Source organism: Nuphar pumila, chromosome 11 (assembly GCF_984573655.1).
Source record: "Nuphar pumila chromosome 11, dmNupPumi1.hap1.1, whole genome shotgun sequence".
Taxonomy (NCBI): Eukaryota; Viridiplantae; Streptophyta; class Magnoliopsida; order Nymphaeales; family Nymphaeaceae; genus Nuphar; species Nuphar pumila.
The window spans coordinates 13,410,475-13,433,785 of NC_143259.1; the positions used below are offsets into that span (position 1 = coordinate 13,410,475).

General features: G+C 36.4%; 1 pseudogene; it reads right to left on the bottom strand.

Annotated features, from left to right (window-relative positions):
• Window positions 1-4,999: 4,999 nt before the first annotated feature.
• On the bottom strand, window positions 5,000-18,086 carry LOC149822026 (putative xyloglucan glycosyltransferase 12; annotated as a pseudogene).
• Between the last annotated feature and the right edge of the window lie 5,225 nt (window positions 18,087-23,311).

The window sequence follows — 23,311 nt, forward strand, 5'->3', positions numbered from 1 at the left end:
AGATAATAGTGGCAGCGTCGAACTGAGTAGACAAAGAGCAACGATTTACAAAACAATCAGATTGGAGAGTAGCGATTTACAGTAGAAATCAGATCAGAGAGTAACAATTTATAGTAGAAATCAGATCAGAGAGTAGCGATTTACAGTAGAAATTAGATCAGAGAGTAATCGCTACTCTCTGATCTGATTTCTACTGTAAATCGCTACTCTTTGATCTGATTTCTACTGTAAATAACTACTCTCTGATATGATTTCTACTGTAAATCACTACTCTCTGATCTGATTTTCACTGTAAATTGCTACTCTCTTATTTGATTTCTAATGTAAATCGATATTCTCTGATCTGATTTTCACTGTAAATCACTACTCTCTGATCTGATTTCTACTATAAATCACTACTCTCTGATCTGATTTCTACTATAAATCACTACTCTTTGATCTGGTTTCTACTATAAATCGCTACTCTCTGATCTAATTTCTACTGTAAATCACTACTCTCTGATATGATTTCTACTGTAAATTGCTACTCTCTAATCTTATCTCTTTTGTAAATCATTGCTCTCTGATCTGATTTCTACTGTAAATCGCTACTCTTTGATCTGATTTCTACTATAAATCGTCACTCTCTGATATAATTTTCACTATAAGAAAAATATGAATTAGCGACAGACGATATCCGTCGCTAAACAGTTTAGCGATGAATTAGCAATGAAAAGCGTTCATCACAAAATCCTAGTCGCTAAATAGTGACAGAACTGATCTGTCATAAAATTCATCACTAATTAGTGACATATTAACGATGAATCATGACCGTCACTAATTTGTCACTAAATAGACACGAATTTAGTTTTGTGATGGATTATATTTTGTCGCTAATCCGTCGCTACAATAGCGATGGATTAGCGACAAAATATAATCTATTGCAAAACATCAAAAATTCATCACTGAATATTAGCGACGGATAATATCCGTCGCTAATTGTGATCATCGCAAAATTTTTCCTCTCTTGATATTTCTCTCTCTTCCTTCTCTTTTCCTTTCTAACCTCTATTTCTTCCTTTTTGAAGGCAGAAAATGAAAGATAGAAGAGAAGAGAAAAGGAAAGAAAGAAGAGAGAGAGGAGATTTTCTGCGAAGGTCTCACTTGACTTTAAATTTGAAAAGATTTTGAAAGATTACTCGCCTCCAATTTTAAAATATTTTGCGGGAAATGGAGAGACGGGATTCGCTCGTCGGTACGAGGTTTGACTGTTTCCGACGCCTTTACCAGGGGTAATCAAACCAAGGATCGAATTTATGCCTTTTTGCTTTGCTTAAATATTATCTAAGAATTTATTCTAAGTCTAAATGCACAAAGAATCATGCTTGTGCAATGCAAGGATGTACGTTCTTTTGAAAAAATGATTTGAAAATTTCCAAGTTTTCTGAGATGAAATTGATAATGGAATAAAGAAATGATTTAAAGGATTGATTTGGATCTTAGATTTGGAATCCAACTCAGGATTTACAATGGACTGGGAAGAAGAGATTTGAATTTCCAAGTTTTGGGATGATCAGAATTTAGAGAGATAAATTTGTGGAAAGAGAAATTTAGAATTGGAATTTTGAAATAAGAATGATTTTTCAAAGTCATAATGGACTTTAAATTAAAATCGGTTTTCAAGGATCGATTTTGAATTCAAAAATAGGAATTTGAATTTAGACTTGAAAAATAAATTTGAAATTGGATTTGAAAACAGGAGATGAAATTAGATTTCAAAATGAAATTTTGATCTAATGTCTGAGATGAAACTAGATTTGAGATTCGAGATCCGAGATAAGGTTGGATTCAGGTTCTAGAACTCTAAGTGGAATTGGATCCGAGGTCTAAGATCTGAGATGAGGTTGGATCTTAAATCTGGATCCTGAAGGAAAATTGGACTCTGAACCCTAAAATAGATTTTGGATCCTAAATGGAGTTTGGATCTGAAGTTTGAGATCCAAATGGGGTTGGATTCTGGATCCTAAAATGGATTTTTGGATCTGAAGTCTTAGATCCAAGATGGAGTCGGAGTCTGGATCTTAAAGATGGAATTAGATCCAAGATGGGATTGGGTTCTAACTTTGGATTTGGATCTTGAAAGTCCAAATGGGACTTTTGAAGATGGGTCTGGGTTTTGAAAAACCCAGATTGAAGTTAAGACTTTAGAAAAGAATTGAATTTTGAGATTCAGAATCAAATCCCAAATTTTGATTTAGAATTTGAAGATAAGAAAATAGACTTGATTTTGAATCAGAAGATGAATAAAAAATCTCAAAGTTAAATTGAACTTTGAAATTGGACTTGAATTTGGAAATGGAATTTTGAATATAACATTGAATTTGCAATTTCAAAGTCAAATTGGATTTTGAAATCGAAATTTTAAAATCTTTGAAATAAAAAGAATGAATTGAAATAGAGATTGAAAAAAGATATTTGAGATCACTTGGAGTTTTGGAGAAGAAATTTTGAAAATATGATGTTGTTCTATCCTAAATGATGAAATGAATTTAAAGAATTTTGAAATTGATTTCGAAGATCATATTTCATCCTTTAAATGAATGCAAATAAGATTGAGGATATAATATATTTCTGACTATGGTCATTGAATATATTATATAACAATCGTATTTGAATTCAGGTGAAGAATAAAACATATTTTGGTGCTTTTACAAAGTTTAAAATGAAATTAACTCTCAATATATCCTGACTATGGCCATTGATATATATTTTGAGTTAATTTTAAGTTAAACCCTGATAAAAGAGAAAAAAATATTTAGAAAAATGTGATGATTTTTGAAAAGGATCCAGTGTGGACCCAGTGTTATTCCATAGAAGATGGAAATCCTAAGTATTGTCCACATTTTGACTATGGCCATCAATGTGGGTCATTTGCTTAGGATTAATCACCTCGTATTAGAATGGTGCACGTGCCATTCGTGTTTCACCATTGTGAGATTTTGGAAAATAAAGAGAAAAATAACGTGAAACAGATAATTCATGATATTTACATTGTCATACATTCTAATCTAAAAACTGGAAATGTGAAGTTTCTCATGATCATCTAACTATTACATCATTGAATTAAAAGAATTTCTAAGTTAAGAAGAGAATTGCATTTTTCATATATTTTCTGCAAAAAGGCAGAGTTAGCACAAGCAAGAGAATATATGTATATATAACGGGAACATCGTACTATATTTAAGATGCAGGATGATAGAATGTTATGTCTATGCTCTAAATTTAACGAAATTTTAACATATCATGAATGAGAAAACACATATGTTGAAATGAATTGAATGAAGAAATGCATGTCCAAAGATGCATGTGTAGTATGCTGAAAATGGATGTTTGGGCTACATGTATAAGACTCTAGACATTACCTTTTCAGTTAGGTAATTACACGATGAAAATATGACTATGCTGACTTTAATCTTATTGGCAAAAGGGAGCAAAATTTTGCTCCATCAACATTATTCCGGCTGCCTTGTAATCCAGACACTTGCTAACTTCTTTTCAGCAAAACCTCAGCTTATTGCACTAGAAGTCATAGGGCTGTAGATATGATACAGCAGGTGGCTGTGAAAAGGGTGAATATAAACTGCTATATGTTATACAACTGGAAAAGTCTATGCCTAACTAATCTACAAATGACTAGTTAATCTGCATGTATGGATATGGTATACAAGTGAGTATTGACAGAAAGGGAAAATAATGCCTTCACATACATTCTGCAGAATAGGGTTAGCACTTGACAGAAGCATAAAAAGCAAATCATCTTGAGATCGGTATGCATATGGCCACATTTGCATTTAACGAAGAGATGCTTATACTATATATAATGTATTAGCATATTGTCAAGGTATAGATGATATACAAATCATAGGAGAAACGATGTGCTGGGCTTGAAAAGTGTTATGAAGGAGTGTTGTAGCACATGGAAGATAGGAGTATTTACAAGGTATAAACATATACAGGAAATGAAATTGATGATAGATAATGAGTTGGACTTTGTTAACCGGAAGTTTCTGTGAAGATGTGAGGGGTATTGGGATAGGCATCTTAGTGAAGAAGAAGTGATATGAGCTATAGTGTTTTTTTGTGGGAGTAACAATAAATGCATAGGAAGTGAAACACAGCAGCAGATAGGGAAGGAGTGCAGGAAATGGGTGTAATGTGGGTGTTGGTTAACACTACATAGTGGGGATGTAGGTATTAAACAAGTGGATACAGGTAGTGAAATAGTTATGGAAGTGTAACATCTACTATTGTAGCTATATTAGATGAAAAGATGACATGAGACACGGGCTACGGATGGAACACATGTATGTACTGAAAGTGAGGAAATGATAAACTGCAGGGAGGGAAAGTGATGTGTTGCAGGAAGGGTGCAATGATGGATGTGAAGGTAAAGTAGTATAATGATGGGTGTTGTAGCAAGTGAAGTGTCAGTGAGGGATTGTGCTATGATAGGTATAAATGGAATGTTGTGGTAAAAGGGTTGTGCAAAGTGGCGTGCTTGGTGAGCTACAACAGTTTTGGATAATAAAGGGTTAGTGCACATTGTGGCTGGGGTGAGGTGAGGTTGCTGTAGTTATGAGGTGCAGGGAGTAGTAGAATGTGATGTGAAAGTGCAGGAGATGACGAGCAGCCGTGAAGGAGGTGCACAAGTGGATGTAAGGTGCTGTGAGTGAGGGAAGTGGGTAGCAATGAAGGGTGATTCTATACCATTGGTGGATGTGAGAACTGGGCAATAAATATTATTAATGAAGGCAAGTAGAGAAACAATGGGTATGGCTGGTATGATGCTGCTGGAATGACTGTGGCAAAGGGGAGTGGAGAGATATTGTGTAACAGTGATAGCAGTGATGTGGACGTTTTGTGAGGGTGTAGCTGTAAATTATATATATATATATATATATATATATATATATATATATATATATATATATATATATATATATAAGAATCTCCAATTGTATTAGTGTTGCTGCATCACAAATCCACAGGAGGCCCTAACAGCCTGCGGCATTATGGAGACACCACCAGTTATGCTGTATTGAAAGCACCCAGTCATTGCTGCAAGTATATTTACTGTGCCTAGAGTTGACACCTATACAGTTGATGCCCAGCGTCAGACAAAGAATATGTGCGAGATCTTTAAGAAGGGTCAGTCCTGCCACCAAAAGAAGCTTGGCAACTATTTTATTCATATTGTAACAAATAGCCAATATCCCTATCTTCATGAGCAAAATTATGACATGTTTGCATCTAACCGTAGCAACTGGCGAGCATCCATAGCTTCACGAACCACATTAAGACTCGTGTCTGGGTCCCTTTCAACAACATCGATCAACATTTTGCCATCAACAGGATCCACTATATTTCTAACAGGATTTTATCTGTATAATAAACAAAGAAAAATGGGCTACATCCCTCCCCATCCCTTGATTTGCAGGGTGTCCAAAATTATCAACAACAGATAAAGTATTTGATAACTCAGAGTGGTGTAGATCTAATCTTTCAAACTCAGATCGTGGAGAGCCACCTGAGTGCATAATGAAGATCGAGGGTGGCTTGCTACAGTAAAATTTTATGCAATGTACAATGCATCTAGTGGAATGACTAATGAATGATGTTAATTATAACATGAGTATAAATGAACCTATATTTGCGTGTAAGGATATGGATGAAATTGCAGAGGCTTAATACCAGTTCAGAGAGATCGGCTCTCAATTTCTATTCAAGAATGCCATTCTCTATTTCCTCCATCCTAATCTCCACTGAGGACTTGTTGTAGCAGATTCTGAGTAAAGGGTTATGCTATTTTGGTGAGTGACGATATTTCATACTGTGCACATATCTAAATTTGAATAGGTTGTTTTATCCTTTCTGAACCAGACAGATGAAGCAATGTTCATTTGTCCAGGGGTTTACAGCCTCCAGAATATCCTGTAAACTTCTGTTATAGAAATCAAACGAGAGGAAGAGGAGAGAATCCATACCCTGTCACCAACAAACAGATCAATGCTGTCAATGAGATTTAGGAATGCCATGGATGAAAAATAAATGAAATAAAATCTGGTATTAAACAAAAATAATGAACGATGATGGGTATAGTGATATAGGAAAACAACACGATAAACAAAGAGATGGTTATTAAAATGAAGAATAAATTGATAACAAAATTTGTGTAACTCACCTTTATTGCGTGGGAGTTTCTGCAAGATACCATCAACTTACTGAACTGGATTATGAGCCTCTCTTCTTCTATTCGACGATCAAATGACTGATGAAGTACGTTGATTCTCCACAATCATTGCTGGCATGTCTTAGTGGATTGAGCACTTCAAGTGCATGGAGCGTCTTTGCCAGATGAGATTTCTGTGCAGGCCATAGTAGCAACCAAGTCACGGAATGAAGCCCACCATCTTGTATGCACCAGTACCCCAGGCAAACATCATCAATTTAAGATATAACTTGTTTGACTGTACAGAGAATACGTTAGTGGTTGAATACTTGAATAAAACCATACATATATATGACCACTATGAAATGGTTCAGCAACAAATGTTAAATGAAATGTACTATGCACGGTAGGAACTGGGAGAGGAGTATAAGAGCTTTGTCATATGATGTCACAACTTTACCTAGAATCGTTATAGAGCTCCACCTTCTTTTGTTGCAACAACGTGTCTTTCAAAAGACATAACAAAGGTAACATACACAGACTTACAGTACCTTGTACATCTAATTAAAGTGATTGTGGAAGCTTGGAATCATCATCCTGCTGTGAGACCACTGATAGTTCAAATGCACAGGCTGGGTGATGCTTACGGCAAACGTGTATGGTATATACGATTAGACCAAATTTTAAAACAGAGGGTCCTACTAAAATGGAAGAAGTGATGCTGGATTATAGGGACACAGGTGGCATAGCATAAGCCAGAATTTCATTGAATGAAAAACGCAACATGAGCACACATACAAAAAATTATGAATGAAGTAAAATGTACATGAATCAAATGATACGATGCTGATAAAGGGGAACTACCGAACACAATAACGTGAGCCAATATTCAAATAGGCTAAAAAAAAAAAGAGAATCGGAAGAGAAGCAATTTGAAAACAGGGAACAAAGCAGAGATATATGCTCTGATAAGCTATTCAGCGCAGATGCAAAATGAAATGAGTTATGCTATTGCGAAGGAATGGATGATATTCCCATGATCAGCACTGTCGATATAATGCAAATGAACAAATGAAGGGACCAATAAATCCCGATCAAACGAAAAAAAAAGAATGAGATGAATAAACTATGGCAAATTTTACAGAACTGCGAAGGAAGAAGAGGGAGCAAATGAAACAAAACAGAAGAAACATCAAAGTAAATTTCCAAAAGGTAAAATGATTATCGGAATCGGGCATTCCTGTTGATATAGCATTAGATGGGTCGGTTCTGCTATGAGCAGACCGATCTCACCCTTTTGCCGAAAAAAATAAAAAAATAAAATAAAGAAAAACAAAATTATACAACAAAGGGGTGCTACGAGAGAAAGACAAAACTTCTCATCAAGAATCATAAAGGAAAATGGATGGTCGCTTACCTGTAATGGCATAAGTTCTAAAGGAGGAAGCTGCAATTGATTAGATGGCGTTGCTTCTTTTGGAAATTTGAAGATAGATCAGATTTTGTGACTCGGCTTTGATCGAAAGGGAAGGTGTAATGCTCCTGCCTATTGCTGCAGGAAGGGCCGATTTCCTTCAAATGGGGAGGTGAAGGCGAATTGTTCAGAAGAGGTGCGATGGTAGGGTGAAGACAGTGAAGGACAAGGGGCTTCCTGCGTGTTCTTTTTAAAGGGAAAAGGAGGATTCGAGAAGGGGGTTGTTAGAGATGAGCAGAGGAGGAAGAGAGTTTCGGTGATGGGGGAAGGCCAGCGAGGCCGTTGACGATCGAGGGTCACGGCGGAGCAGAAGGAGGATGGGTGGATCTGCGAAAGGGAGAAAGCGAGAGAGAGGGTCTGAAAAACCCTAACTCGGCTTTTTGAGGGTTGTAAAGGAGTGTTTTTCCAAAATTTCCCAAAAAGGGTCTTTTAAACAAATTTTTCTCAAAACAGGTTTTTAAAGTCAATTTTTACTATTCTGGTTTTTCTTTTTTTGATTTTCCTATCTTTTTTTGTTCTTTTCTTGGGATTTTGATTTTTTGCTTTTTTTTTTCTTTGAAATTTTCTATATCTTTTGTATTTTTTTGAAAACAAAACTCTAAAAACTTATGGGATTTCTAGACCATTTATAAAATTTTACAAAGAAGGCTTTACTGAGAATTTTGAGTTTATTTTTGGAAAATTTCTTCAGAAAATGGGTTAAGAAAAGTGAGTTTGGATCCCAGCGAATCCAAGAAATGAATGGATTTTTTTTTTGTCAAAAATTGACCCGATAATTCAGAGAAGATGAGTCGGGGGCAAAAGGGGAATTTTGGATTTTCGGGAAAATTTGGGGTGTTCACACTAATCTTTTGCAAAATTTAAAAAAAAATTAAAAAAGAGCCCTAAGGCGCATGCTTCATACGCCTTGAGGCGCATGCCTCGAGGCGAGGTGCGCCTCAAGCCGAGTTGTACACGCCTCAAGCCGCGACATGTCTCAATCAAAATGCCACAAACAACTTCTCAGTTGAGACAATTGGTAGCTCAAGATGTTGTGCATAATGGCAATTTTCAGTCAACAATTTAGCAGGTAGAGTTGAACCAACTACACAAACATGCTTTATTTGTTATGTAAAATGTTTGGAAATAAGAAATAACATGTTGTAAGTGCAGACCTTGGCACAAATAACATCGAGTAGGCAAAGCCGAAATAACTACATTGAACCAGAATGCCATCAGTGCTGCTATTTTATATACGCTTCATATGACTCTGGGAGCTCACATTGGCACTGTAATTAGGCAAAATAAATGAGTGATAATATAAAACAATACACCAACAATACGAGGACCATGATTATCATTTTTTTAACAAAGGTCAATTAATTAAGAGAACAAAAAAAATGAGAACCTAAGAGAAAACGTAAACATCAAAGAAGCAACCCTTGTTACCTCTACATCATTGAGGAAGATGAATTTCCATCCCTGGAGGTGAGCTCGAACTGCAATATCCATGTCTTCTACGGTGGTCCTCTCGAGCCATCCACCAGACTCTTCCAAGGCCTTTCTTCTCCAAACACCAACAATCCCATTGAACCCAAAGAAATTCAAGAATATGCCATTCACCTGCTGCTCCACTTCAAAATGGAATGCAAGGTTAATATTTTGTAATCTGGTTAACAGATTCTCATCCTTGTTCACAAATGATCAACTTGCTTGAACCAAACCCACATCCAAATTGTCCTAAAATCACAAAAAAATGACACCTATAAAAATTGATGCAGTGCACATAGAAATTTGATTTAAAAAAAGGATAAAAAATGCAAATTACATACCTTAAAATAGGGAACTGTTCTTTTCAGAAAAATCAGGATATGGATGGAAATCGACATCGAATATGGCAATGAATTCATAATCCTTCGCATAGCTACAGTTCATGGCGGACTTGAGATTTCTGGCCTTGTAGCCACTCCTGAGAACGCAATGCCTATAGACAATATTAGCACCAGGCTGTTGCCATTTCTCTACCTCTTCATTAATAAGCAATTGAGTTGTTGGATCATCTGAGTCACCCAAAATCTGAACAAGGATATGCTCTTTTGCCCAATCTAGGTTACAGACAACAGCTATGGATTTCTAATAAACCTTTGGAAAATGAAAAATTAAAGATCATTCTCAACAACCAGCTGATATAACAAAACATGTGGAAACGGACAACATCCCTCTCTTCATTAGGAATTAGTAATCTCAGTAACCCGGTGATAGAGAATGTAAACCCAAGCACTAAAAACCACCATGCTAGAATTAAAATTTGAAACTACCATCCTTTTGTCTGAAATAAAACCCCATAAATCAATGCAGACATGAAAATTTTATGAGTTTTAAACTAAAATTTCATTGATTTTTATAAATCAATGAAAATCGAACATTTCAAGATAATTCAAACACAACGAGGTACGCAATGTTGGTCAATTTTTCATCAGAGGTTTGAAATTTGGGATCAAAATGCCAAGGACGCGAAGGCAAATTTACCACTTTCTCGTTACACATGGGAATCTGAACAAGAACCATGGGAAAATCGGCATCGTGTCCACCTTCAACAACGACATTAGGCTCAATTTCCGCCTTGGGGACATGCTTGATCTTCTTGAATCTGATCTAGAAGTAACCCAGACACAGGATTAACCTATCCAACGATTAAATCAGGAACATCATGATGCAGGCATCGAAGAGAAGCTGAAGAGGAGGAGAAATGTACTCCACCCTAACGAAAACCCAGAAGGAGTAGAGAGAATGGAGGAGGGTTTGCACCCCAAAGGAAGGGGGGAAGCGGAGCTGAGGGGCATTGAAGTTCTCCTGCAAAGGAGCTCTGGATGTGGAGGAAGGGGCCGAGGGGTGACAGAGTCGCCGTGGTCAGCGGCAGACGAAGATGAGGAGCCACCCTGTAAACATCCCAAATTTTCACCCTTATCCAGTGTTTATATATTTTATGTGTCATTGCATATCATTGCATGCATTCGGCATACCATTTCATTGCATTGCATTGCATTGCATTGCATTGTATGCCATTACATCTCATTTTCGAGATCCAGCACTTCTGTTTTCAAAATATTTAATCCAGATTCGGGTTTTAAAACTTTTCTTTCAAAATCAATTTTAAAACCTGGGTTTTTAATCAACATTCTGTCATTTGCCAACCCCCAGGACCTTATATTTTGAAATGTTTTCTCAGAAAACAACCTGGATTTGTTTTAAACTCAATTTTCAACCGATTTCAATTCTCAGATAAGACCCATTTAGGTGGTGTCGCTTCTGGATTCCTTTACTTGTCAAAAATCTTCAAAAATTGCAGAGTCCTAGTTGGATCAGGACTCTTTTCTCAGAGTCCAGTCGGATCAGAACTCTACTTTTCATTACTTTTTACATGTTTTCGGAGAAAACCTTTTGAAATCTTTCATTTTGTCCAAAATCCTAGAGTCCTAGTTGGATTAGGACTCCTCTTCAGAGTTTCAGTCGGATTAGGACTCTTCTTCAGAGTTTTAATCATATTAGGACTCTAATCTTTTACAGCTATTTTATCCATTTTCAATCAAATCTTTCAAAATCTTTCAAAATGAGTCAGAAACTCAGAGTTTTAGTCAAAACATGACTCTGTTCAGAGAGTCCTAGTTGGATCAGGACTCTGATCCTGATTTCAATTTTGAGAGAATCTTTCAAAATTCTTTCCATCTATCAAAACTGTTACACTTTTATCAAAGAATTTCAAAATTCTGAGGTTTTATCCCAGAGTCCTGATCAAATCAGGACTCTACCCCAGAGTCCTGATCGAATAAGGACTCTATCCAAAATTGGTTTTCATACTTCATTTTCACTGGTTTTCAAAAGCTTTGCTTAAATTTCATCATTTACTTACCAAAAAACCAAAATTTCTTAGAGTTCTGATCGAATCAGGACTCTTTCTCAGAGTCCTAATCAGATCAGGACTCTGGACTAAAACTTCCATTTCATCCTGTTTTTAACTGTTTTTCAAAATTCTCTAATTTATTTTCTCAGAAAATATCAAAAAATCTAGAGTTTCAGTCCGATCAGGACTCTGTCTCAGAGTCCTAATCCAGTTAAGAGTCTATTCTAGAGTCTGTTTTTACTTCTATTTTCATTTGTTTTTCAAAAATTAAGTCATTTTGTAGAGTCCAGTTAATTCAGAACTCTATTTCAGAGTTCTAATTGAGTTAGGAGTATAACCCTGACTGTATTTTCTGATTTGTTTCACCATTTTCGATGGAATCTTTTCAAAAACTCCTTCATTTGGCTTTTTAAATCCAAAATCTTAGAGTCCTAAAATTTCAGGACTCTAACCCGGAGTTCCAGTTCGCTTGAAACTCTACTTTCAAAACTTTGAATTTCAACTATTGATTTTAACCCCTTTTCAAGGCTATTTTCAAAGTTTATTTCAAATTTCTCAAAACCTGATATGGGCCCACCCAGTTGGCGCTATATCCAGAGGAGTTCTGATCCAATTGGAACTCTATGCCATTTCAAAACTTTTAATTTCAGGATTACTTTTGAAGATCTTTTGAAAATTCTCTCAATTTCAAGCTTTAAAATCGTTTTTGAAAATTCAAGTGGGGTCCACTCGAGGTGGTGCCACATTTGAGAAAGTCAGGGTTAGACTAGAGTTAGTCAGTACCTTGGTTGATTTTAGAAAATTAGAAGAGTCCAAATCCCTTTTGAAAATGCATTTTAAAATTTAGTTTTAAATCATTGTTTTTAAAGGTTTTAGTTAAAACTTTAATAACCAAATATGGAAAATGCCAAGTGGCGCCACATTTGGGGGTCTTTAGGTTTAGTTAGGACTTCAATTAAGTGTTAATTAGATTAATTAGGTTAGGGGTATAATAGTAACTCCACCCAAAAATCGCCCACCCTTTAGAGTCCAAAATTTTCAAAACTCTCAATTTTTAAACCTAAAAAATTTCTATAAATAGATGCCATAGGGGGGACGATTTTTCCATTCACCCTCTTTAGAAATTCTTGGAGCTTCTCTCTCCTCTCCAGCCCTTCCTCCATTGCATCAACCTCAAGGTAATTATTTTTTTAATTTTTAGTTTTTTATTCAATATTTTTAATGGTTTAAAATCAATTTTAGCCATTGGCTCCATCTATTCCATAGATTAAACCATGGATTCAAGTCCAAGAACCTCAAGAGAGGTCCAAGAAGATGATCTAACATTGTTTCACTGTTTTTACAGGGATTCTAATCAGTTAGAATCAATTAGTGCATCAATTTTCATATTATTAACCAATAAAACATGAGATTTACCCTTTTAATGGGTTAAATCCATGGTTTTAAAGGTAAAATCAAATTTCAGCCATGGATTCCCTGTATTTTATTTATTTATTTGCTTATTTATGTTTATTACACGTTTTCCAGCATAGAAATCAATTTTATTTTATTGTTTTGGTATTTTTCTTATTGTTTTTATTAATTAATGCATGGTTTATTAGGTTTCATTAGATTTCTGTGTGTTTTTAAGCATGGATCAGCAAAGAATATGTTATTTCGTATTGAAGCATTCACTGTAAATTTCTGATTTTTAAATATGTGATACATGGATATGTCAGTGAACTAGTGTAAAAAATTTGGGTGTTTTGGGATTCGGAAACTCTGTCAGAAAAAACAGACATTAAACCGTGATTTTCAATCTTTAAAATCGTTGTTAAAATTCAAGAGGTAACTTGAAGTTGTAATATTTCTCTCATCTGATATCCGATTTGAGATCCGTAAAATGCAGTGGATTTCTATTGATGTGAGCTATTTACTGTGAAATTTTGATGATTTTTAGTTTCTGTTTACTATTTTTATTCTGTCAGAGAATCAGATTTAAAATTTAAAACTCGTTAGGGTTTACCAAAACCCTAATCTGACTTGTAATGATCATAAATCTCAAACTACAGATCTGATTCATGATCTATAAAAAAGGAGTTTTATTATTTTTTGGTCTACTATTCACTTTTGAAATTTAAAAATTTTTTGATTAAGTTTGCTATTTACGTCTGTATTTTCAATCCGAAGTAGCTGTTTTAACTCCTGTTAGATTTGTTATATTTTAGTTCAGATTGCCGGAAGGGTTTCTCCCTTACCAAAGATGATTTTTCCGATCTGTAAAAAGGGAAATTTCTGTTGTTTTGTCTAGTTAGTCTCTGTAAAATTTCAAAAATTTTCAAGGTGATTTGATCCCTAATTCGGGTCTAACATTGAAACTGGTCTGTGAACTTGGGTAAAAATAGCTTATTTTAGGTTGTTAATGCAATTTTTGAATTAAAATAATGTCAAAATATGTTTTTGCAATTCCAATCTAATTTTAGGGTTATAATAAGTGTATGTGCTAATTTTTATAAGATTTGGAATTCATTTGATGTTTGAATAGATCAAATTGCAAAACAGGGTACCTGAAAGATCCAAAAACACTGCCAAAATCATGATATTTGTAATATTTCTTGATTTTTGTGTATAATTTCATGTTTTTAGGGTTGGTTCATGTCTAGAATCATATTAGGGTGTTTCATGTTTGATTTTATGTTTATTTCAATCATAAATCCCAAGTTTTTACCAAAATCTATTTCAGAAAACCCTGATTTCAAGGCCATAGTCTTGCTATCAGGGGTAATTTGGTCATTTGACCTAAATTTCGAAATTCTAAAACCCTAATTTTCATACTTTTAATTATGTCATATCATAGTTCAATTTATCATTATTTGCATTTCAAAAGTTGTATTTTACAAAATATCTTTCTGAAAACCTTGATTTCAAGGCCATAGTCTTGCTATCAGGGGCATTTTGGTCATTTTAACCCTAATTTCGAAATTTCAAATTCTATTTCCATATTTATTATATCTTATATCTTATTTCATATTTTATTAAGTTTATATAAGGGAATCATATGGAAAATGACTTATGTCTAGCAAAATCCAGTAATTTCTAGATATTATTAGATAAATCTAGAAAAGCCAACATATTTTCACTAACCAGTTTTTATAGTTTTGCATGAACAATGAAGACTTTATTTTCCTTTATTTTCTGTTATTTAAATTTGATTAGTGATGTAAATTGTAATTAATTTTGGAATAAGAATTTCAATTCCTGCATAGAATATGATGCAATGCATATAGTTTTATACTTTGATATATAACTGCTATGTATGCCAATTCATGCATATTTTTACCAATTCACCATGGTCTACACGAATGACACGTGCACTAGCTCTTATGGAGTTGACAAACTTGGTGGAATTTGTATTTATGGCCATAGTCAGAATACGAATGATACCTAGATTTGTAATCTTCGTATTAGCCACATTCAACCTACACTCTTAGGCTAACTTCAAAATGCACTGCATTTCTCAAAAACACAAAAAGGATTTTCTCAATTCCTCAAAATCAAGTCTCTCAAGTCCATATTCATTCATTTCATTCATTTGCAAGTTCAAATTCCAAACCAGAAAAATTAATTTTCTCAAAAATTTTCTAAGTCTTATTCAGAAATCAATTTTCTCAAAACTCTAATTTTTCAAATGATATTTCAAGTATTTTTCAAAGTTCAAAATTCAATTTTTCAAGTTATAGCTTTAATGACAAAGTTTGAATTCAAAAAAATCAAGTTTTTCCAAATTTAGAAATTTCTCAGAAATCGATTTTCCTAAAACACTTGAATTCTTCAGAAATTGATTTTTACTTTTCCTCAGAAATATTCTCTCACAAAGCTCACAATTTTCCAAAGGACATCTTTTCCAAGAATTCTCCAAATATTTTCCAATATTCAAATCAAACATCATGTTTTCAAATATGCATTTTTAGAACTTCATAGCACATGCCTGATTCTTTGTGCATTTAGGAAATAAAATATGATTTAGACAAGTTGAGCAAAGTTAAGCATACAATTGATCATTGGTTCAATTACCCCTGGTAAAGGCGCCAGGAACGGTTGAACCTCGTATCGATAGGCGAGTCCCATTCTTCGAAATTATCTCGCATTTTAAAACGGAGGCGAGTTATTTTCAAAATCTTTTTCAAAGGTCAGTTTGACTCGCAAAAGTAAAAATTTTGCAATGATAACACACCCGTTGTGCTGTCGAAGGGACACCGCCTCTTGGTGCCAGAGGCGGTGGTGTCGCCACCCTCCACTCCAGCGGAGCCCTTGCACACAAAAAGAGTCGCTAATCTGTTGATGCATTTGGTGTGGAGGCTGCAAGGTGAAAGGAGGGGGAAGGACGAAAGAGGGAGAGATCGTGCCCTAAATGAGGCTTTTTATATCGCAAATTAGCATCAGATAATTTTTGTCGTATATTTGTGATGGATTCGCGATGAACAATTTTCGTCGTGAAGCCTGTCGCTAATTTATGATATATTGGTGAAAAAAATTTGTCGTTAATCTGTGCATATTCTGCAATGGATTGCACAACGAAAACTATTCGTCGCTAATTTGCGATAGATTTTGTGACAAAAAAATGTTGTCGCTAATTCCGTCTAGAATTTTAATTTTGGCGACAACTTATTTTCTCTAGCTAATCCATCGCAAATTTGTGACAAAAAAAAAATTTGTCACAAATTTTCGTCGCTGATTAACATTTTTTTTTGTAGTGTTCTACTGTAGATTGCTACTCTCTAATCTGATCTCTTTTGTAAATCGATACTCTCTGCTTGCTCAGTTCGACACTGCCACCATTATCTCTTCTATAAATCACTATTCTTTGTCTACTCATTTCGACACTTGCACCCTGGTATCATGATGTATAATAGACAAAATGCTGATTCCTCTGGTAGTTCAACTATTTTCATGAGTAGACGACGACAAAGGGTGCTCCAACGATAATAGATAATGACAAAGGGTGCTCCAGTGACAATAGACGATAACAAAGGGTGCTCCGGCGGCAGCAGACGATGGCAAATGGTGTGTCGTCAAAAGGAGCTCCTATTCCAGTAGATGGTGCATTGTCAAAGGGTGATTCAAAATGTTTAGAGTGAAATATTGGGATTGAAGTCTTTACATGAGATTTTAGCCCAAGTTTCTATGGAAAAAATAAGGTTAAAATCTATGATCGTATCTAGGACGCCCAAGGATAATGTATTGATGGTTTCTAGACTCGGTGCCAATACTCGTCTTTATAGGCCTCCTCGTTTCCACAAAAATAATTGGAAGCTAAGGAACAATGATGGGAGATATGATTGGAAAAATAATAATAGAAAGGAGAAAATCTTTTGTCATATCTGTGGAGAACTGAGGCACATCAAACCTTTTTTCCCAGAATTAAAAAAGGATGAGAAAATAATATCTACCTTATATGCTTTTTTAGAAGATAAAGATACCAACAACTCCAATTACAAAAACATGTCTTTGTCTTAACTCGCAGAAGCTCTACAACCGCTCCTCAAAGGCTCATCTTCCTTAACCGGTGCCACAGTCTCTTCTTCCTCATCTTTCGATAAGATCTCTTGGCTCATAGATTCCTGTGCTTCATTTCATATGAGCCCTAATAAAACTATACTCTCCGACTATATTATTAATTTGAGCAGATCTAATGTTTTTACTGCGAATGGATCCTCTCTTAAAATTAAAAGAATGGTTTTCGAAAGGGGGGAATATATAACCTGCTTCTGTTGTCATGAGTCAGCACACCCTCATTGATTACCAGCCAAGCGAAGAGCCTCAATCTAGGAGTTGACCATGGGGACCACAGGCTCAGTAGAGAATGGGTCAGCCCAAACCTCTCCCAACAGTAGGAAGCCACCAAAGAACTCCCTAGATGTCAAGAAGGACCAAATTCACACATCCTCCTGGTGGCCGATGGGGCTAGCCCAGTAATGAACTTGGGCCATACCCGGCACCAGTGCAATCAATTCACAGATGAGGACCGCTGCCCCCTCTTCAGGGTCCACTCAGTGGGAGGTCCCTGCAGGTGCATATTTTGAGCAAAAATACGATGCAATGTCTCCTTCATTGCAACAAATACACCACCACCACTTAGACCCCTGCCCCCCCAGGAAGTTTCGCATGAGAAGCTCAATGCACTTCTCAATCTTTGCGGGCAGCTTATAGACCGACATGTAGGGTGAAAAAATGGGCAACACAGCAGCCTTGATGAGGGTCGAACGACCTGCCCTAGATAGACACTTACCTCACCAAGAGTGCAACCTGAACTCTACGTGATCCAAGATGGCTGACTAGTGTGGCTCACGAACCACCTTGCTGTCAAGCAGGAGGCCGAGGTAAGTAATCAGCAGGCTCCCAATTCGACACTTGAAAGAGTGGGAGGCTACTGCCATAATTCCAGGGTCAGCTTTGAAGACAAAGACCTCACTGATCTTGCGCCTGTTGATGTGTAAACCTGAGATGAAGCCGAACACTTTGAGGATGCATAGAGTCATCGTCATCTGCTCAATTTATGTGTTACCAAAGAGGATAAAGCCATATGCGAACTGAAGGAGAGTGGAATCCAAGTCGAAGAAAGACGTCGGATTCACAAACCCGACCCTACCAGCTTGTCCTAGCATGACTGTGAGTCCCTCTGCAACTATATCAAATAGAGGGGGGGGGGGGGGAGAAGTGGTCACCCATCTACGTCATGTCCTCGAATCCCATGTTCTGTATTGACTGCATAAAAAATAATGACCACAAAACCAAATCAAATGCCTTGTTGATGATGTCCATCCTTAGCATGAAATATGGATTCCCTATTGCAGAGATGTGGATATGGACACATAATTTCATGTGACGCCTCCAAGTTGCTATCAATGCCAATTCAACCCTGATTCACCCAATCAGGATCGAATTCCATCTTTATTTCAAACTAAGGAGAAGGTGCCGACCACACTTCTTCATCTCAGGTTCACTCTCATCGGGTGTGAGGGTGCCTTTAACTGCTAAGTGAACCCATTCTCAGCAAAGATTCATCGCCCTAAAAAGAGCAATCTATTGAAGTCAACGATAGAACAAGATCCATTTTGCATCATATCTAACGGATTCCTTGGTTCGGACCGAAGAAGCAATGTCACTCGATCATTATCAAACGGACTGCATTCTGTCCGTGAGTATCCCACCAGAGCGCTTTCTAATAGGCCATGAACTAGATCATCATCATTCTCAATGATTCGGCCAATTCTCAGGTTCTAAACCGATATTGACAACTTTGCTATACAGGGCAGATGTTCAGCTTCTTTCTTGAAAATAGAAGATGATCCACCTAATAAGAGTGGTGATTGATGCTCCTCCTATCGTTTGCAATAGTCCTACAAGCATCGTTTAATATGAGGACACTGACTGTACCCAAAAGAAGAAGCCTCTAGAGCAATGCTGTCAGTATGGGTATCAACCCTGAATCGTTTGGCCCAATGATAATAATAAAATTATTACCTGTCAATCTTAAGGTGACACATGTTAAAACCATTAAAATAATTTTAAAATAACATTCACAAATTATTTTTTAATATTTTTTATATTTATTAAAAAATGGCCGAATCAGCCTATACACACCGATACTGATAACATTGCTCCAGAGAGCTACCAAACCATTCTTGCTTGCAAGCTTCTTTGCACAAATGTTTTGTACATCATTTTTTCATTTAAAAATTAGCACTATCCAACTTTCTACATCGTATTTAAAACAGAAAAGGGCAGGTGCATTCCTTTTATTACAGTTTTGACCAAACTTGTCAGAATCGGTTTTTGAACCGAATCGCTTTTCAAAAATGATTGAGAGAATCCGGAACCCAATCGAATCGAATTGTTTTAAATCTAGCTGTTTTGAATTTTTTTTTTGACTTTTTAAAATAAATTAAAATTCATAAAAATAGAAAATATAAAAACAGACATAAAGGGTCCAATCACATTCTAAAATATGCATTTAATGCCTAAACAATATAACGGCCAACAAATATCAAAATTATCATAAAAGCTAATTTAAAAAAGAAAATGACCGATTCTCAAGAAAACCAGTGAAGGACCGATTCAATTCAGCCGAATTCGATTCTATCAACATTGGTAAACATGGGACGGGCTATGGGTCGTGTATCTGCAAGACCTGTGGTTCATATGGACTAGTTGGCGGATCAGGTGTAAGCAGAGTTGTCTGTGTTAGGTTAACCCACCACAAACCACATCCCAACCTAGGGAAGCAAATGAGTTGGATCCAGGATGAAGGTTTTTTGGCGGTTTTGGATCCGACTCCCCCATGTATCGATCTAACTGTTCGAGATCCGAACGGCTTGAATCCCGATCTCATGAACCTGATGGAAAACTGGTTTTGGACATACCATTGTTAAACTAATAAGCATGCGAGGTCACGTAGTCAAGTCACTAATTAGATCATGGACATTGACCTGGTTATGTTGTAAACCGATTAAAATTTGGTCCATTTTCATGCAGGTTTTGAAATTTTTGGGATTTTATATGGTTAGAAACTTGACCTGGTTCTCAGCATGTGGAACCCACCCACCAGACAAAGGTGATCCTGTCTCGCCCTATCTGTTTTTACTTGTTATGGAGCGTCTTAGTCTCAGGTTATATTTGGATCAGCATTTTAGGAAAATATATACTTGTAAGGTCCCTGATTTCCTTCTATTCTTTTTAGGTTGATGATGCATTATTCTTTCTTCAAGACAAAAAGAACTCCATATCCAATTTTCTTGATGCTTTACATGAATCTTTCAAAGCAAGCTATGCAAAATACAATCACTCCAGCTATTGTGCGGTTGGCTAAGCTAGTCACTGCCATTTTTTTTTATGATGAGGAATCCTTGTCAAAGCTAGGGAAAATCCCGAGTGGCCCCCCCACAACCACCTTGCCTTACATGTCCCGCCGCTGAAAGCTCGGACACACCTAGGGATGACAGTGGATTGGGGGACAACGGGGACCCGCCCCACCTCGCCCCGTTTGAACTGGGGATGAAGGGCATGAAACGGGGATGGAGGCGGGGATGAAGGTTAAAATTTATCCCCGTGCCGGGATGGACTTAAGCTTTCCCCTGCCCCGCCCCGTCCCCGTACCAATCCCCTCCTTGCCCAGTCCCCAATCCTTCAAAGGATGACTATAGACCGAGGGGAAATGGGGCCTCGCCCCCATTTGGAACGGGGATGTAGGTGGGGGTAGAGGTTAAAATTCATCCCCTAATGAGGATGGAGGTTCATATTTTGAGACGGGGTGGGGGTGGAGACCTTGTCCTCCGCCACGGTCCACTGCCATCCCTAGACACACCCGTGCGGCAACAGGGTTTGATCCGGGGTCTTCAACTCAACACCTTTCCAACCACCTCGCAGGCAACCCCTGCGGTGGTGCTCGTCTCAGCCAATTAAATATCTAGGTTTACCTTTGTTCAAAGGATCTTTGCGGCAGGCCCTTTGCAAACCACAATTGGAAAAAATTAGGTGCTCGACTGATTCCAATGCAAATTACTTCTGAAGATTATGTGTCTTAATAAGATTTTGGTGGCAGATATGTTAGATTCTAACACCAGCCCTCAATGCGTGCTCCCTAATTCTTCAAGTCAAGTAACTTTTGAAGTTGCACAAATCTTGCAGCACAATGTTTGGGACCCACAAAAACCTTGATTACTTTCTTCACACTTTTTCAAATACCTTTTCCACCAAACAAGCATGGAACTTTCTCAGGAATAAAGGGCAAAAATTTCTTGCGGCTCTATTTATATGGTGCAAAAGTGTTTTTATAGCCTCTTCATCCAGCATTGGAGGGTGGGTTATACAATTAGGAACCGCTTAGGGTGCTTCTTCATGGAAGGATTTATGCTAGGCTCTTCCTCTCTGTAGAACAGAGAATGGAACCTTTGGCCCAAAATTTTAGACCAATTAGATGATAGTCTTCAGATTATAATTGAAAGCTCAAGACGCGATTTGGTTCGGATTTTGAATAACCATGCTGAAGGACGAGGACGACCAGGTACCATTGATGAAGTTGTCCTCAACTCTTTATATCGGTTTGAATATTTCAAAATCTCGTGTTCCACAATTGCATTCCAAGATTTTTTTACGTCGAATGGCTGTTCTAGAAAATGATCGATATTGGAAGGACAAACCTCCGAATTGGTCTCCCTCATGTGAAGACTTGTAATGTTTTTTTTTTGAAAGGCAAGCTGGGGTTAGATAGACCCTCACCAGTTATTATTCAACGCACCACTGGGTTTTGAACCTGCAACATCCCACCACAAGGAGATGTGCACTGACAGCTCCTACCAACCATGCAGTTGGTGACTTGTAATGCTTTTTCTTCTCAAGACTTAATGCTTTTTCTTCTCATCAATGAACAAGTAGGGGTATGCCTAACCCCAGCTTTTGTATTAAAAAAAAAACTTAAACCTGCTTGTATCCGGTTGGACCTAAAATTCTGATTTACGTGTAGAGCATAGGACTCCCTACCTTTTTGGTGAAATTCGCTCATTTGTGTGTAAAATCGGGTTCTAAGCATGAACCGACAGTCCAACGCGTGCAACGGCCTCACCAATGATCACCTTTCGCTCTTCACGCGTACATACGTGTGCTCTTTGTTGAGCCAAGGAAGAGCACACATATGAAAGAAGAGGGGAAGAAAGGGGGATTACAAGGAAGCAAGGGAAGACAAAGGAAAAAAAGAGAAGACAACTCAAAAGGACCAAATAAAGGGGACGTGAGCCCCTCCACTATTTTTATAGGGTTTAGGGGAAGGTCAAGGGCTAGAGTAAATTCCAGCCCTTGATCTTCATCTAGAGATAGTTTCCTTTTTTCTAAGGTTTCTACTTTCTTTCTTTTTTCTTAGCTCTTTTTTATTATTATTATTAGTTAGCTTAGGTTATAAGATTTATTTCCTACATATTATGTAATGTATATATTATATGACATATATATAATAAGCCACATGGGCTGGTCGACCCCCATATGGTTGGCTTCTTTCTAATTTGCAAATGTCAATTTGCTTGTTTGGCAAGAAAGTTGACTAGTCAATTGATATTTTATTTATTTATTTATTTTTTTCCTTTCCTTTCTTTCTTTCTTTCCTTTCTCCACTTTGTTTCCATTCTTTTTTTTTTGTCCCCTCCTAGAATACTCTAGGAGGAGACGTCCCTCTCATATAGAGCCAATTTGTGAAATAGGCAAGTTTTGACTTTTCAAAACTTGTCTTGAATTTAAGTAAGTTTGTTTTTAACTTGATTTTTAAGTTTCTTTTATTTTGTTTTTATTTTTAAACTTTAAAATAGATTACCACATAGGATGGGATGGCCCACCTATGGACACCTACAAGATTATAAAATTTAATTTATTTACAAGTTTCATTCTATTAAATAAATTCTAAATTAATTCACCTTAAATTCAAATTCAATCAAAATGTGAAATTAATGAAATGACTCTAAATAAAATTTGAATTAGGCTTAAATGTAAATGAATTTCATCTATTAAAATTTGAATTTTTATGTATTTAAATTATTTATTCCACGTATTCTTTCTAAGGCTAATTTGTATTCTTCTGAAATAATTTATGAAGAAATAGAATTCAATAGGGTCGATGAGACCCTTGGGCATGTAGGAGTGTTTTCTTATTCTTAGAAAATTTTTCGAAGTCCTACATCCCTTATATCACAATGCTTAGCTCAATTTATAATTTTTGATTTATCAC